This window comes from Kogia breviceps, chromosome 19 (assembly GCF_026419965.1).
Source record: "Kogia breviceps isolate mKogBre1 chromosome 19, mKogBre1 haplotype 1, whole genome shotgun sequence".
Taxonomy (NCBI): Eukaryota; Metazoa; Chordata; class Mammalia; order Artiodactyla; family Physeteridae; genus Kogia; species Kogia breviceps.
In genome coordinates, this window is record NC_081328.1 from 39,985,869 (window position 1) to 40,002,542 (window position 16,674).

The following is a 16,674-nucleotide window of genomic DNA, read 5'->3' on the forward strand; positions in this document are numbered from 1 at the left end:
GCATTGGCAGGTGGATTCTTAACCACTGCGCCACCAGGGAAGTCCTATGAGTCTCTTTTCATTTTGTTTTGTTTGTTTGTTTTGATTTTTAGATTCTACATATAAGTGAGATCATACAGATTTTGTTTTTTCTTCATCTGACTTAATTTCACTTAGCATAATACCCTTTAGATCCATCTATGTTGTCACAAACAGCAAGATTTCATTTTTTTTATGACATATATATATATATATTTCACATCTTTATCCATTCATCTGTCAATGGACACTTTGGTTGCTTCCATAGCTTGGCTATTGTAAATAATGCTGTAATGAACATTGGGTTCATATATCTTTTTGAATTTGTGTTTTCATTTTCTTTGTGTAAATACCCAGAAGTAAAATTGCTGGATTGTATGGCAATTCTATTTTTAATTTTTTGAGGACCCTCCATACTGTTTTCCATAGTGGCTGCTCCCATTTACAATCCCACCAACAGTGCATGAGTGTTCCCTTTTCTCCACATCCTCTCCAGCACTTGCTATTTTTTGTCTTTTTGTTGATAGTCATTCTGACAGGTGTGAGGTGGTATCTCGTTGTGGTTTTGATTTGCATTTCCCTGATGATTAATGGTGTTGAGTATCTTTTCATGTGTCTATTGGCCATCTGTATGTCTTCTTTGGGAAAATGTCTATTCAGATCCTCTGCCGATTTTTAAATCAGGCTTTTTTTTCTTGTTTGTTTGTTTTTTCTGATGTGATAATTGTATGATCTCTCAGTTTTTAAATATTGGTAATGAATTTAAAACACTGCTAGTCTGAAAATTCCCTGGAGGTTCAGTGGTTAGGACTCAGGGTTTTCACTGCTGAGGGCCCGGGTTCAATCCCTGGTCAAGGAATTAAGATCCCGTAAGCTGTGCAGTGCGGCAGGAAAAAAAAAAAAAAAAGCCCGTGGGCACAATTTGTTTTTTGTTTTTTTTAAGCATCTTTATTGGAGTATAATTGCTTTACAATGGTGTGTTAGTTTCTGCTTTATAACAAAGTGAATCAGTTATACATATACATATATCCCCATATCTCTTCCTTCTTGCATCTCCCTCCCTTCCACCCTCTCTATCCCACCCCTTTAGGTGGTCACAGAACACCCTAGCTGATCTCTGTGCTATGCGACTGCTTCCCACTAGCTATTGATTTTACATTTGGTAGTGTATATATGTCCAAGCCACTCTCTCACTTTGTCCCTCACAATTTGGTTCTTGAACTGCCACTTTGCAATTTCTGGTCTCCTCCAAGTCTGCCTGCTCCCCATTTTACAGATGACGAAACCGAGGCCCAGGGAGGCCTAGTGACTTGCCCAGAGCTGCATAGGTTGCTGCTGGGAAAACCATGGGTCCAGGAAGCCTGACCAGTGTTCCTTGCCCAAGCTAGCAGTTTTGCTGGCTGAGCCCGAGGTCTTATCAAGCAATTCTCAAGTGCTTTCCATGTATCTCTCATTTGCACAGACATGACATTCACAAATACACCCGTAACCTACTCGATTCTAGCAATGACCCTGAGGGAGCCGGGCTGGCATTAATCCATTTTTGTACAGGTAGGGAAACCGAGGCTGGGAGAGGCTAGGTGACTTGCAGGGTCAACAGTCTTAGAAAGGGCTGGAGCTAGGGCCTCCAATGACCAATCCATGATTTTTCCAGCCCCCAAATACTGTCATCTTTGGGGGATTCAGCCTGAGATGGATAATAAACCCCTCCTAAAAGGGAACAGAAAATGGATGGGATACTTGGGTAAACTGAATGTTCTTCGCAACTTAAAGTTAATTGAAAATCCATAGGTTATCAATTTTCTAAGCAAGAGAATAAAATAGAAGATATTTCAAAAAGCAATTATACTAGGTATGGTTTAATCTTTCTTTGATGATTCCGAAGGCATTTCAGGCGAATGTAATGACTTGGGGTATCATTACGAACACTAATAATTACTGTGTAGGGCTGTGAGACAAGTTCTCATCAATTTCCTCCTGGCTATTTGGGGGTGTTCTAAAAGATCGAAGCCCACAGTGGTGAGCGTGTGTCTGTGTTCCTGATGCTCTTTCCATCTTTGCCTGTTTCAGGGTGGGCTTGTGGAAAGAGCAGTGTCCCAGGAGAGATCTTGCTGCCCTTCATCTGTAAAATGGGGATAATGCTGACTCCTTCTATACTCACTGTATAAGGTTCTACTTAAAGGATCTCAGATCTCACAGCATCAGAGCAGGAAGGAGTTTCCGATCATAGGGTACATCAGCTTCATTTTACCAGGGAGGAGTCTGAGGCCCAGAGAAGTTAGGGGCCTTGTCCAAGGTCACACAGCCAAGGAAGGGGTGTTGGAATCTGGTTTTTCTGCTTTCTAGACTTTCCAGAATACCACACTGAGACAGAAAAGACCTGTAGGAACCAAAAGATTAACAAACAATTACACATGCAAACAGAGACACATGGGGTCTCTCTGGCCACAGAGAGGAAAAGCTCAGATCTCCCCAGCCAATTCTGGGGAGGCTGTGAACCCCTTAGTTCAGGGCAGGGAGGAACCCAGTTTAGGGGGTAGGGGAGCTGAGACACCCCTGTGAGATTTATGGTTTCATGAAGGCCAGAGCATTTTAAAATGTGGTAATTTTGAGTGTACAGGCTCCCAGGGCCCTTCTTCTTTTAATTGAAGAAATAATCTCCCCTAAGGTATCCTTGGCCAAGGGGAAAGGCAGGGGCAATGTTAACTGAGGAGGGGGCAGCCTGAGAGGACACTGGGTCATGGAGAAGTAAAATAGCCAGAGAGCTAGCTGGCCTGGCCTGAGCCCCAAGGGAGGCAGGTCACAAGGGGTATGCCACACATATCAACATGCGGACACACCTGCACACCTCCTGCCTGGGCCCTGAGTGTCCCTATGTAGAGCGCATACACACGCAAAATCAAATACAGAGCGGCTCAGTGCACCAGCACCTGTATGTGTGTCCACGGAGGATGCTCTCAGAGCAGCTACTGGGTGACCTACTCACGCTTAGGGCAGAGCCCTCGTCATCTGGGCAGAAATACCAAAGCAGGGGCAGACACACCCAGCACAGCCACAAATGCTTGATCTAGGTACTCCCACCCGCACACACACACAAATAGACACGCTAGAAGGCACGTCAGGACGGAAGTGTCCCCACATCCCTCTCCCTCTACACATGAATGTTCACCCTCCCCAACCCTCTAAGGAACGATTTTATCAGTCCAAGCTCTCAGACAGCTGGACACAAGAGATGAGCTCTGAAACCCCGATATACATGGGCGCTCTGGTCTCACACACACGTGCACGCGCACTCGCATGCGCACACTGACGCGTGTCCTCAGCCTTTGGGCTAGTTTTGTTGGTTCCATTTTCAAACAGTAACGGCATTCATCTCCTCTGTCAGCTTCACCCACAACCCAGCTCCCACGTTTGGCACACAAACAGTTAATGTCCCAGTTCTTGGACCTTCAAAGCATCTCACACCCTGGTCAAAGGGTCCTGCTTTATAATCTCTGGATGAGCTTCCACCTATTATACAAGGAAAGGAAGAGTAAGAAAAACGGGTTCAGGGTTTATGGTTGAAACATTTTGGAGCTAGGGACTGGCCCTGGGCCCTGCGGCGCCACCTGGTGGTGAGAAGCAGAACTGCAGCTCATTCTACAATGAACCCAGACCTAAGCTTCGACCTCTTCCAGAGTGTGAGGACCTGCTTTTGACCCTAGAATGGTGGGGGAAGGATGGTGTATCAAGCCCCTGTGGTGTCTGTGGCCCCACAGCTGCATGCAGACACAGAGGGTGGGAAGAGAGCTACCTGCTGTTTACTGAACCCCTCCCCTCCAAAGCACCCCAGGCTTATGTCGGCCCCAGCTTCTGTTTTCTGGATTTTAAATGGAAGATAAAGCCAGGGGCGTGGACAGCTGTCCCCACTACAGGCCTGCAGTGTCCCCTTCCAGTGAGACACAGTGGCAGAGCTGGAAGGCAGATGCTATCAGTGCCTGCATCTGCCTAGTTCACCTGCCCAGGCCTGACAAATCACCTGGCACAGTACCCGCCACAGGCAGAATCTCTAATATGGAGAAAAAAAATCCTGTCTTACTAAGTTCAGGGATGGCCTCTCCGAAAAGGTGATATTTGAGCAGAGATCTGATGGAAATGAGGGATGGAGGGAGCATGCTGATATCCAGAAAACAGTCTGGGTCAAGAGAGCAGCATGTGCAAATGCCCTGAGGCACAGGAGTGCTTGGAGACCCCAAGGAATGGCAAGGAGGCCGGAACAGAGTGAGCAAGATGGAGAGTGGTCAGAAATGTAGTCAGAGACATAGCTGGGGGGGGAGGAGGGGCACACCACCACGCATCGCTACCTATCTTGTTCCAAAATGGAAATTAAGGCAGCTCTGGGTATTCTCCGTGAAGAAACTGCCAGGGACTCAATACCACCCTGAACACTTGGTGATACAAAATGATAAGTCCCTTCCTCCATCTGTCATACAGTCTGATTTCAGAGACGAGACATATTCATATGAATAATAACAAAGGATATAAGAGACCCAAGCATATAAGACACATACTAAACAGTGTGGCATCCATATAGGTACTGGAGGCCTGGAAGGTCATTTGGGCTTGGAGTAGTCCCAGAAGTCATCATGGAGGACACGAAGGTGTGAGCCTGGCATGGCAGCATGGAGGAGAGGGGAGAGGGCAGTCAGGAGGGGGCACAGTCTGGGCAAAAGATGGCAGGGGATGGGAAGTGTCACTTTGAGAATAAAATCTGCCACGTTTCAGGAACAATAGAAAGTGTCTTGATCATTTACTTAGCATGTATTTACTGAGCCAGGCACCGTTCCCCAGTTGAGCCTTTCCCGGCGGGGTAACCCATGCTGACTCCACAAACCTCTCTGAACCTTAAGGCAGCATGGTAACTACACCACGAGCAAAGGTGGTGCACCCATGGGGACTACAGTAACAGGCCGGGAGCTGTGGTGGTGAGAGGAGGCTTGCCCAGAAGGAGCTTGCAGTCCAGAGATGGGAAGATGGCAGATCCATTAACCCCAGATAGAGACTGGGACTTGAGGCTGAGAATGGATGAGCAGAGTGGGGTTTGTGGAAGGACAAATGGCCCAGCAGGACAGGGCTGGGGTCCACACTCAGGATGAAGCGGCCTGACCTGCCTCTCCCACAATGCACTTTCTAAGCAGGCTTGTCCCTCCAAAACGCAGGAGTGGAAATTTCAGAGAACCCTTCTCATTCTCCCTGCGCTGCTCAGAGAAGACGACTGTAAATGTAAGAACACTTGTCAACCCACAGACAGGCACTGAGCACCTCCCTAGGAGATCAGAGAAGAGGCCCTGGCCTGGGAGCTCCTGCGGGGGGTCCTTGGGGGCCCTGCAAGCATCCTAATGTCAGGGCAGTGGGGAACAGGAACAAGCCGGAAAGAATGGTTCTGGTGGAAAGCAAGGAGAGAAGACTTTGGAAGGGTTGCTCAGAGGCAGAATGCAGAATGGAGAATGTGGGGTGATGAGTCAGAGGGCACTGGAAGGTGCTGAAGTCGTGTGTGTGTGTGTGTGTGTGTGTGTGTGTGTGTGTGTGTGTGTGTGTGTGTTTGGGGGGGAGATGAGTGTTTGCACAGTGCATGGGGCTGCCCTGAGGGTGGGCTAGGGGCAGGACCTGGAGGGGGAAGGAGGCTGTAGGAGGGGGAGGGGAAGGGAGCAGGGAGGCCAGGGCCACCAAGGACTCTGCAGGAGGCATCTGTGTCCGTTAATGCTCCATGGGAAAGCAGCTCTGGATTCAACAGGTCTCTGGAATGCTCCTCGGGCTTCAGATGGCTCCCTGAATTACTGCCACAAGTCCCCCAGGTCTGGGGGTCTCATAAATTCAGGGGCGAGGCGGGCTTCCCTAGTGGCGCAGTGGTTGAGAATCCGCCTGCCGATGCAGGGGACACGGGTTCGTGCCCCGGTCTGGGAAGATCCCACATACCACGGAGCGGCTGGGCCCGTGAGCCATGGCCGCTGAGCCTGCACATCTGGAGCCTGCGCTCCGCAAAGGGAGAGGCCACAACAGTGAGAGGCCCGCATACAGAAAAAAAAAAAAAAAAAAAAAAATTCAGGGGCAAGGCACACCTGTATTTGTCAGGAGCAGTCCAGCCCACCTTGCCTATTGTCGCTGAACAGGTCACTGAACTTGCAGAGCAATCAAATCCCAGGCGGAAGGGGCCAGAGGGCAGAGTAGGCCCTCCTTCCACTGCCACCCCGAGGATGGGCATGGCCTGGTGCTCCTCTGGCTGCTAACACGTCTGCTTTTCTTTCTTCACTTGGGAATTAGAAAAGAAGGTTCGAGGCCTGGCTTTGCCCCTCACCGGCTCTGGGACCAGGGTCATGCCTGATGACATCTTGGAGCCTCCTAACTCCTGTAAGCCTGCAAATCCAGGAGGCAGCTGCTAACACTGTCTTCAGTGCTCCGACTTCTCTGGTTTAAAAACCCTTTCTCCTCTGACATGGACCACCCCCACCTTGTGCCCCTGCACTCACTCCCACTTCAGAGGGGTCAGGCTGTGGTGAAAGGTCAAGGTGAAAGGTCATGAGTCCTGCTGCCGCTGCCGCTGCCCTGGGGTGAGGAAGGTTCCCAGGCAGCTCCACTTCCAGAGGCTCTGAGGCCCCAGACCGGCCACGCAGACACTGCCCCAGGGTCGGGTTGAGGACGTTTGTGCCTCTTTCCTTGCCAAAGGAAGCCATGGTGGTGACTGCTCCCAGGTCCCAGGCCACAACAAAGTCCTGCCGGCTGCCACGGCTGTGCACTCGGTTGGCCTCTTCCAGGCCTGGGTCACCTGTCCCTGCCCTGGAGAAGAGTTTGCGCCGTGAATCCCTCCTCGACCAGAGGAGGCTGGGCAAAGTCACTGCCACGGGGGCCCTCACCACCGTGTCCCAAGCACTCCGACTTTTTTTTTCCAGAGGAAACAGGGCCTGTGGGGACTCAGCCTCCAGCCCCACTTCATTCCTCTTAGAATAAAGCCCTGTTGCTGGTAATGAGGTTTGATGGCTTTGGCAAGGGGGAGTGGGGAGGACACAGAACATCCCGGCTAAGGAGATTAGTGACAATTTCTCCATAGGGAGAGAGGAGAAAGCATGAAAGCCTGGCAGGGTTGGGAGAGCTGGAAGGGGAGGCTGACCACCAACACCAGCCCACAATTCCTATGGACTCTGTGAGTTGATATTCTTATTTACCAAAGAAGCTGCATGTTCTTGCATTTATTTTCACCCCTCATATCGATCATCAGGGACATTTCCTACTTCAGGATCACAGAAAGCACCAGTGCCTGCAGGGCTGTCAGCCCTTGGCACCTGGGTTTCTCTGGGCAACTCTGGGCAGCCGTCTAGAGGGTAGATGTGTGCCCTCCATTGGGTTTCTGAAATAGCTGAGAACAAGCGCCCTCCCCTCCACACACACTGCCTTCAGGGCTTCAGGGATCTTTGGTGCGCTAACCCTGAGATTTCACAGATGGGGCGACAGAGGCACCGAGAAATCCTCAGCCTTTCCATCACGGACTGGGACCAGAACCCAGGAGGCAACACTGGGAAGGCATCTCCCGTTTTCCGCAGCCGGCCGGACCGCGTCGGCGCTGTCCAGGGGCTCCCAGTTTCCCGATGCAAGAGAAACGCCCTGGCAGTGTTTGGCCCCTACCTGCCCACAGATTTTGACTCCAGGGAGCCTTGGAGAGAGGAGCCGCGGGTCCCATTTGTCCCGGCTCTGGGCGCTGAAAGCGGACTCCTGGTCCCACGGTCGCCCAGCCGTCCGCCCGCAGCCTCCCATCTCCCCCTGCTGGCCGATCCCAGAACTACACCCCCGCCTTTCCTGGTGCAACACCCCCCCCCCCAGAAATCAGCAGGGACATGCCCACTGGTCTCAGGGGAGTCATCCCGTGTCTCATTATGGACACGGGTCTGTTTTCATTTTCTTCCTTTTATTTACTGCTTATTCTGGGGGTTGAGGATGAAGGAAGGGCATGACTCCAACAGGGTAGGATACAAATGAATCTCATCTCCCAGGGAGGGTTTGAAGACCAGCCCTGCCTGCTTTTAGAGAAGGGCAACTGTCTGTCGCTAATGATTTGGCTTTGGCTTTGACTTTTAATGGGCCATCAAGATATATCGTGAAGGAAAAGTGAAGGAGCTTTTTTTCCGTGGAGGTCCATGAGGGTGTGGAGTGGGACCCCAGGGGAGGATGAGGGGAGGGGAAGTAAGCAAGGGGGTGGACTTAGGGACAGATCTGGGGAAGTGGCTCACAAGGACCCTCTTGAGTCAGGAAGTGCTTGTGAGTGGACAGTGAAAAGGATCAGCAAGGACACTGTTTACTAGAGTCATCGCCAGCTAATGCCCACTGCCGGGATGGCCCCACTGTCTGTGCCCAGGGACCTGCCATTGGATCACCAAGTTTGCACCCAGGATGGGAAGTTTGCTCTCTCTCTATCCATTACCTGGCCCTCTAGAGCCCTAAAGCAAGTCCCTGGACTCCTAGGCAGGTGGAGAGAGGAGCTGTACTTGGGAGAGGGGGCTCAGGGGAACACAGGGAACCCCCTTACACACAGGGTCTTCTGGAGGGTCTTATTCAAGGACTGAGTCCTCTGGGAGGAAGGGGTCATGCCTTCATTTGAACCGCTCAGCAAGTGGTCCCACCCCAGGGAGATCCTGGAGGGTGGGAGCGGGGTTGGTGGGGCAGCTTGGTGAGGCTGGGGGACGGGGGAGAGGGAAGAAGACAGGGAGGGAAGCGGGGGAGGGGATTTACATTAATCCTCAGAGAGAGAGATTGGGGGAGGCCAGGCCAATTTGCTGCTCCTCGAAGGTTTGCCTGGGTCTGTGTGTGTGTGTTGGGGGCAGATGGCCCAAGGATGGGTCATACCAGAGTGGCCTTCCTGGCACTCCTCTGCGTTCCTCAGCATTGCTGGTCCAGAGAGACTTTCCTTCAGAGAAGAATATGGCTGGTGGAAGGTGAAAGATACTGCAGAGGGAAGGAAGCACAGGCCTGCTGCCTTGAACATTAATATGATTTAGGAGAGACACAGGTCACCCTCTCATGACTGAAAGCCATCCCAGAATGCATGTTTGCAGCAATTTCTAGGCAAAACTGTGTGATGAGATGAAATAGCTCAACTCCTGACCATTAAGTCATGAAGGCCACGACCATCATAAATCTCAATGTCTGCAGCCTTCTCTGTCCTGCGTGGAAGCACAGCCCAGCCAGTGCCAGCTGCCTTGGTGGGATCCTCATCGTCCTGGCAGTGCCTCTGAGGACCGGGCAGCCTTCAGAACCAAAGACTATGAAGGCGCTTGAAAGCCACCCTGAATGTTAATTATTTTTCCTGGGTGATCTAGAGTTCTTCCTGATCTGTACCAGCTCAAATCCTCCACAACTCACATCAGATAATCTGGCCCTGTCACTTAGATATCTGATTACTTTGTGCAGGTAAGTTTATCTCTCTGAATCTTTTTTTTTTTTTTTTTCGGTATGCGGGCCTCTCACTGTTGTGGCCTCTCCCATTGCAGAGCACAGGCTCCAGATGTGCAGGCTCAGCAGCCATGGCTCTCAGGCCCAGCCGCTCCACAGCATGTGGAATCCTCCCAAACCAGGGCACAAACCCGTGTCCCCTGCATTGGCAGGTGGACTTTCAACCACTGCACCACCAGGGAAGCCCTCTGAATCTTAATTTCCTCTATTAAAGGGTGAGCAAGGTTGTTTGTGAGGGTGAAATGAAATAATAACCATAGCATGCATCTAGGTACAAAACATGTATTATATCCTTTTGTTACAAAGCCTGGCTCAGTTCTGTCCCCTCTTCCAGTAGTGTCCTTCCCCTGTTGTCTTCCTGTCTAATTCTTACCCATCCTTAAGGGCCTCATCCCCAGGGGGTCTTCCTGACTCACCCAAGCGCAGCTGATGCCCCGTTCCCTTCTGTGACTGCACTGACTACCCTTTGGCATGGTGGCTTTAAGATTTAGAGGCAAAGTGACTCTGAAGAGGGGAAATGGCCAGATTTTCTTCCTATTTGAGGAACTAGGAAAGGGGGATGGGGTTAGAGAAGGTAGTGGTTGGGGACAATTTCAGACTGAGGGATTTGGGATTAAGGGAGATGGGGTTATTGGAGTTGGGAATATAGTTCCTCTCCCTGGCTAGCAGACAGAGGACGAACCTGCCCTGTCTCTCCTGGACACTAGGCCTGCAATTCCACTGGTGGCCACCAGGTGTCAGTGGTGTCCCTAGGGCAGCTGTGTTGAGAGGCTCCCTCTCAGCACTCCTCCAATCCTGCATTAATGAGGTTAGAGCTGCAGTTCTTGCTTCTCCTGCCCTGCCACACCTTGTGATGATATTGGCTGGTGCCCTACTCCCCTGAGAATCTACCTCAAGGACCATGCAGGGCAAGTTCAGTTCTTCACAGACTTTGGTACTTTAAAACTAGGAATATGACACCTATGACATACTTCAAGATGGTGTGCGGTAACATTGTAGTTGAGAAGCACTGAGCTAGAAATGCTGAGAAGGTGGTCCTCCGAAGACAAGCAAAAATTCCAGCCAGGGGGCTGTCACTGTTGGGCTTTTCCTGGCTATCTTTTCAGAGAGGCAGCAGAGGGGAGTGATTAAAAGCAAGACTCTGGAGCCAGACTGTCAGCCTGTCTCTACCACTTATCAGCTCTGAGACCTGAGGCAAGACTTATCCTCTCTGTGCCTCAGTTTCTTCATCTGTGAAATGGGAGTCATAATAGTTCAATCTCATCTGTTGTTGGGACGATTAAATGAGTTAATACAATGTCAAGTGCTGAAACAGCGCCTGGCACATGGCAAGGCCTGCATAAGTATTAGCTCTTATTATTATTAGAAGAGGCCCCAACCTACCCACTTTCAGATGCTAGGTTCAGAGTACTGATCTTTTAAGATCAGACATAGAGAGATGGGTGGGAAGGAGTTGGCCAAAACAGAACTTTCATCCAAGTAGACAGGGCTTCATGGGTGCACCCTGCCTTAAAAGAGCCTCACACTTATAGTTTCATGCTCTGCTATTGCCGTCTTGATATTCTTAGTCATGTATGAAGAAGGGACCCTGCATTTTTGTTTTGCATTGGTCCCGCAAATAATGCAGCAGTTCCCACAAGCAGATTCCTCTGGATGCAGAAGGCCCTTGCCCTCCTCTTCCTCTGCTCAAACCAGTTCCCTTCTCCCATCACAGGCAGGCCCTCCACCTGGGGGAGGTTTGCCCCAGACTGAGCCCTTTTTCCTCTGCAACATTTTAATGCAAAAGTCTCAAGCATCTAGCAATGTTGAAAGAATTTTAGAGTACACACTTGAACACCTCCCACCAAGAACATTTCCTATATTTGCTCCATCATCTCTTGCTAACCTCTCTAAAGCTTCCAGCCCTGATATCTGGACAAAGAAAGGCCTCCTGTGTTCTGGGGTCACACAGTGGCCTGCAGGGAAGGGCCTTGTGGATGAGGGGGAAGGCAGCTGGGGGTTCTGGAGAACATGCTGGGGAAAGGCCCTGTGGAATGGAGGTGAAGAACCAATTAGGGTGAGTTCTAGAAAAGCAAGGAAGGTGCCATTCTGGAGTTTGTGGACTGAGATCTCTACCCTTGGCCATAGTTCTGGTTAGTTCCTTGTATAGTTTCTTCCATCTTCCATGCTCTTCCAAGCATTTCTCACGATGTGCTCTGGCAGGCAGACCCCAGCAGCCCTGGGAGGGGGCAGGGAGGAGAGTCTTCTCCCCACTTCGAAGCTGGGGAAACTGAGCCTCAGCGTTTCCTTCAATGACCTGCCCAAGGCTCAAAGAGGCAGCCCTGGGAAACACGCCCAGCTCCTCAGACCCCAAGAACAGGCCTCCTTCTTTTGATCCCACAGGGGGAGGGCAGCAGTGTCACATTCCCCTGGGTAATTTGAGAAAAAAAATCCCCAAACTTTCTCTCTTGGAAGAAGAGGGTGTCTGGCCTGTGATTTACCTCTGAGAGTATAGTTGGGCCGGGAGTGATCACATTTCAAAGGATTTCTCTGGACACTGTGGGCTTCTCCCCATCCCTCCCAGCATCCCCGCCCCCTCTCAAGTGCCGCAGGCAGGTGACACCTGTATTATTGCTAAGGGTTAAAAAGCCCCCGAATCAATAAAACCCATTAATGAGTGTTGGTACCTCGAAAGCTACAGATAAACCCCTTCTACTCGGTGAGTTCAATCCCATAAAACAGCTCTCGCCTTTCGATCCTGGCATTCATTTGATAGAAAATGTGGAGAAATTTTTAAAAGGTGACTTACTAATTGCCTGTAAAAGAAAAGGCAGATGGAAGCTTTATTACAGTTGAAGGAAGTCAGGAATATTAAGGTAAAATGTCAAATAACAATTGATTTTCCTCAGACATAAAGGGGCGATTTATGGCTTCCTAGTCACTACAAATGAGAAATTATTTGAAGTTCTAAAAAGTATGAGGCGAAATAAAGATTAAATAGAAGATGAAATCATAGGGATTTCTCGGGGAGGTGACTTCAATGCCCCTAGGGACTAGAATTCATGTGGCTGGGGGTCCAGGCAGCTGGGGCTTCGCACGGCGCTTTCAAGATTTAGAGGCGAGGTGTCTCTGAAGAGTGTTTGCTTTGTTGGAGGAACTGGGAAAAGAGATGGGGCAAGAGACGGTGGTGGTTCGGGGTGAATCCAGATGGAGGGGTTTGGGATTAGGAGAGATGGGCTTATTGGAGTTGGGAAGACAGCTCGGCTCTCTGGCTATAGCAGAAACTGGGGATCTAAGAAAGGAAAGGGTAAGTGGCTTCCCTGGGACCACAATGGCTTTCTTCCATTTGGCCCATCCTTGCGGATTCCTGGACAGCAGGAATCCTGCACAATCCCCTCCAGGCCACAGCACTACCTAAGGTCCTGCAGTGACTTCCCCTGATCCGGACTAACCTGATCTCCACACTGAGAGCCAAACAGAATTCACTTCCTGGCTGCCAGACACGGTGCTAGGGCTCATCTCAGCCTGGAGTTCCCCGGACGCCAACCTGAGACAAGGAATCAAGGGCAAGTTGTTTATCCGAGAGGTGCTCACAGCCAGCTCCAGCAGGAGAGTGGGGAAGTGAGGCAGGGAAGGGAAGGCAGCTTACAAGGGGTGTGTTACCAGGCAGGTTACCCCTGTGAGTGATTGGGGCTTAATCTCGCTGGGGGACTTAGGGAGCCAGTGTGGGAGCCACACCTCAGAGTGATCTGCCTGAGGGAAGAGGGAGCTGGGGTATTTATACACCAAGTCCATTCTGTCCTTGTGTGAGCCTGCTGAGTGGGCCGGGGGCATTCATTCTGTGGCACTTCCAGGCCCGCAGACAGTCAGAAGTTAGGTCCTTTGGGCTCCAAGATGATGGGGCCCTGGGGGATATAGGCAGGGTAACCACAGCCTCTGCCTCTGTGCTTTATGTGTTTATGTTAATCTCATAATTCTTGTCATGTGCAAATCAGAACCCCCACTTTATGGAAGAGACACTGGGACTTGGAGAGGTTGCCTAACTTTCCCACACTGGGAGGGCTCAGCCCGGAGTGGCTGACCTCACACTCTTTCCATAATTAATAAAAAAACAGGGGTGTCCCGGAATATGCACTCGAATAAGCCACCAGCCAGGCTAGGCAGGCCGCCGGCCAGACTTCGAGAGCGACTACCACAGCCACTGCCAACCTCTTTTTCACAAATTTCCGCTTTCCCTCTTCCCCTCCATTTGGGTCTGTTCCCCAGGTGCTCCCCCCGGGAGCCCTGAGCCACAACTCTGTCCCTGATGACCTGGGGCTGGAGAGAGCATTCGCCAGACTGGAGCAGGTCCCCAAAGAGGCATCGAGAAGGGGCCTCCTGGCTCTGTGGCTCCCGAGGCCTTGAGGGGTGGTAGGGCTGGTAGCTGAGAACGGGAGAGGCTGCAGGGGTTGGGGGGAAGGATGCCCTGGACAATCTTGCTGTTTCCTTAGCTTCTCAGAGGTAAGAAAAGGGGGCAGGGTGTAGTGATAACCCTTGGAGGGGAGTGGCTTCCTCTCCCAAGATTGAGGTGGGTCAGGCTGCAGAAAAGTTGCAGACAAGGGACCAAGAAACGGGAAAAGAGCCCATTGCAACCCAGCACATAAGGGTGAGAGTGTCACAGAGAGCAGGTGGGAGGCAGTGGCCCGTGGCCTCTGGACAGGAGGAGCCACCTGCTGCCGGCAGCCACCTGCTGCCGGGGTGACCCTCAGGGATGGGGGTCCCTCTCTAGCACTGTCTGCAGACACTGTCCAGTGCAGTTTCCTGGGACAGAGCTTCTCTTTAACACCATGTTAATTTCCTTTTGCTGCCGTAACAGATGATCACAAGTTTAGTGGCTTAAAATAATACAGATTTAGGGGTTTCCCTGGTGACTCAGTGGTTGAGAGTCCGCCTGCCAATGCAGGAGACACGGGTTTGTTCCCCGGTGCGGGAGGATCCCACGTGCCGCGGAGCGGCTGGGCCCGTGAGCCATGGCCGCTGAGCCTGCGCGTCCGGAGCCTGTGCTCCGCAACGGGAGGGGCCACAACAGTGAGAGGCCCGCGTACCGCAAAACCCCCCCAAAAAACAAAAAAAACCAATACAGATTTAATATCTTACAATTCTGGAGGTCAGCAGTCCTAAAACCAAGGTGTCAGCTGGGCTGCGTTCCTTCTGGTGGCTCTAAGAAAGATTCTACTTCCTTGCCTTTTCCAGCTTCTAGAAGCCACCACATTATTCTGGCCTCTATTCTGTTCTCACTTGTTCTGTGACTCTCCTGCTTCCCTCTTTCCTTTACAAGGACCCTTTTGATTATATTAGACCCATCGAGGATAATCTCCCCATCCTTGGTTTAATCACACCTGGAAAGTCTCTCTTCCCATGTAGTAACATACTCACATTAGGGCAATTGAGAGGATTCAGATGTGGACATCACTTGAACTTTTTTTTTAATTTTTTTTTTGGCCATGCCACATGGCTTGTGGGATCCTAGTTCCCCGACCAGGGATGGAGCCCGCGCCCTTGGCAGTGAAAGCTCAGAGTCCTAACCACTGGAACGCGAGGGAATTCCCTAGGATGTGGACATCTTTTGGGGGTGGGAATAAGGACCAGGGTTTCTCATCTCACATCAGCCTTAGCCATCTTGGTGACCATGACCATAAGTAAGGCATGTCCCCTGTCTGGGCCTTGGTTTTCCTACCTGTGCAGTGAGGATGGGCCCTTCCAGCTCCTTCAACCTGATTTTTTTGCTGGGGGAGCCTCTTGGGGCCAGGTGTATAGTCATTCTATTACCAGGCCTGCCAAAACCCTACAGTGGTGTGTGTCGTGCCGTGTGTGTATATTTAATTTTCTACATTTGGATGTGGTCTTAATCCAATAAATGCTTAGGAGATTTCTACAGAATAGATTAATTTTTACTAGAAAAAAATCTAATTGGTGTATGTTAAGGCTACTGCCCTGACAAATCTGCCTTGGCCATATATCTGAGAAAGTAAAAGACCTGATACACTTCACATAAATGTGCCATCCTCCCTGCAGGCCCTGGCAAAGTACTCTGGGGAGGTTTCCCTCGGTGATTTATTCTTCATTAATAAGCTCTATGCTATATTAGGATAGATTTATGACTCTGCCTTTCCAGTATTTCTGACATTTCACCTATGAAGAATTACAAACGAAATCTTGAAACTTTGTCGCTCCTCCCAGGTGGTGCCCAGAAAGGAGAGGCCTGAGGAGCAGGGCACAGAGGCAAGTTTCTAGGGGAAGGGACAGTCAGCTTGACTTTGGGCGGCTTTACGGCTGCACACAGCTCGGGAGGTGAGCAGCTCAGGCTGGAAGGCTGTGGCCACAACCATGGCAGCAGCAGTGATGCCGGTGACATTTATTAGAGGCCGGCTGTGGTGCCAGGCGCAGTGATTGATTGATGGATTCATTCATTCATTCAACAAATATTTATTGAGCCCTTACCACATGCCAAGTGCTGTGTGAGTTGCTTGGTGATTGGGATCCAGCAAAAGATAAGATGAAGCAAAGACGAAGATCCCGGCCCTGATGCGGACCATGTCCTAGCAGAGGTAGAGGCGTGTCAATCTTGAATGTGTGAACATGATAAATCTGGAAAATATAAAGTACAATATGACTGCATGTGATAAGGGCTTTGGCAAAAAGAGCGGGGTAAAGGGAGCCAAGCGTGCAGGTGGTGATGTTAACTAAGGAAGCGCTTCAACCCATCAGCTCAGGGGACTGCAATTATCCCCATTTCACAGGCCAGGGAAGAGGCTCAGGCGTACAGGAGCCACACGGTGACACGAAGGGACCGTTTGCAAAGCGCTATCTCAGCCTTTTGTGTCCGTTCTCCCCTTGGCTGCACATCGGAATCCCCTGGGGACCTGAAAAATATTGTCACCTGGGTCCCACCCACAGAGGGTCTGGGTGCAGGCTGGGACATGGGGTGTTTAAAGGGCGTCCAGTGATTCTATGGCACCGCCAGGGCTGAGAAGCACTAGCCTCAGGGCCAAGCTCAGGTGTTAAAGGCAGAGAGGGCTGCCTGTGAATTTCAGCGCTGCCTCACCGGCCTCTATTTTCTCACCTGTACTGGGTAAAAATATTTGCCTCTGTGCCCCAAGGATGGCATGAGAGTGGCATGTGGCAAGTGCTCCACACCCCTCGGCCCCCTCCCCCATGCCA